The sequence below is a fragment of the Orycteropus afer genome, unplaced genomic scaffold, assembly GCF_000298275.1.
Source record: "Orycteropus afer afer isolate SDZICR_OR568_19922 unplaced genomic scaffold, OryAfe1.0 scaffold00232, whole genome shotgun sequence".
Lineage (NCBI taxonomy): Eukaryota > Metazoa > Chordata > Mammalia > Tubulidentata > Orycteropodidae > Orycteropus > Orycteropus afer.
This window is the reverse complement of record NW_006921819.1, coordinates 338,142-339,794: the sequence shown is the minus strand read 5'-3', so window position 1 is coordinate 339,794 and position 1,653 is coordinate 338,142.

Here is a 1,653-nt window from a genome sequence, read left to right as displayed (position 1 = left end):
GGGTGAAGTGCTCTATAGATGTCTATAAGGCCAAGTTGGTGGATTGTATTGTTTAGCTCTTCTGCATCTTTGTTGAGTTTCTTTCCAGTTGTTCTATCTTAGAAGGCAATGTAGTCTTGAAAGTCAAACCTCAAGTGTTATAAAAGCAGAGGGTTTGGGAACACAAAAGGGCAAACCCTGATAAAGCTGTTATAAAGCTATGCCTCCTGCCTACCCCCCCCCCCACCAAGCAGGGCTGTTGGAGGGACAGTATTGGAGATGGGGAGGGGGGCTGGTATGCAGTGGATCAGCAACAGCTCCTGTCAGCCCTGCAAGGGGCAAGCACTGGCCCCACAAATGCTGACATCATGGAATACCAGCTGTAGTGTGAGGACATCAGCATAGCCCACCCAAAGTAGCCTCCACCCAACCCTAGGCTCTAAGGACCCCAGTGAAGCTAAGGCTCCCATCCAAAATTTCCAGGTGCTCTAAGTGGGATGTGGAAGTGGACATGAAGAAGCCAAGTACTCAACAAGGATCACAGAGTCTTCAGTGGTCCTGATGACCAGAGGTGATAGTGGGATGTAGGCACTGCAGTGGAGAGAGAAAGCATGGAGCGATTAACCACAGATCAGAGGAGACATCAGATCTCCTCAGAGGTGGAGAAAGGCCAGAAAACAGGCAACAACTAGACACATCTTCTTCCTGTGGATGCAAGAATATTACACAAGCCCTCTAGCAGTTCATGTGTACCCTTCCCACCCCTTCACCTACCCTGAGAGACAAAGAGGAGGGTTAAACCCTGATAATAAGTTTTAACCTAAAACAACAGAAGCACTGAGTTGAGTTGGTAAAATTAGATATAATTAAAGTCAGCCTTATGCATTAGATAGAATGGGTTTTCAAAATAAAAATTAAGTTGGCACAGAAAAAGGGGTACATTCTGAGTTTTGTGACCAGTAGCACTTATTTCCAATACAATTATTTTTAATGATTACAGTGTTCTACCTTGTGAATGTATTATAATTAACTGATTTTCTATTGCAGGATATATAGATTATTCCAACTTTTCATTATTATAAATGATACTGGGACAAACAGCATGTAAATATCACTAATTATATCCTATCCTAGCCAGATTCCAAGATAGCTCCAGAAATCTCCCTCCTCCTTGTATGCACATCTTAGTACAATCCCCTCTCACACTGAATAGGTCTGTTCTGTGTAACCATTAAACCCAAAAAATCAAACCCACTACCATTGAGTTGATTCTGACTCATAGTGACCCTCATATGGTTTCCAAGGCTATAAATCTTTATGGAAGCAAGCTGCCTCATCTTTCTCCCATGAAGGGCTGGTGGTTTTGAACTATTAACATTTTGGTTAGTAGCCCAATGTTTGAACCACTACACCACCAGAGCTCCTTGTATAACCACAAGGTTGTTATAAAAATGATGGTGTGTGATATCCAAGGCTAGACCATAAAAAATATTGTGGTTCTGCCTTGCTCTCTCTTGGATCACTCATTCTGGGTGAAGCCAGCTGCCCTGTCATGAGGCTACTCTAGCAACCCACGGAGAGGTGCACGTGGTAAGGAATTGAGGCCTCCTGCCAACAACTATATAAGGGACTCACTGTGGAAGCAGAACCTCCAGCTGAAGACAAGTCCTCAGA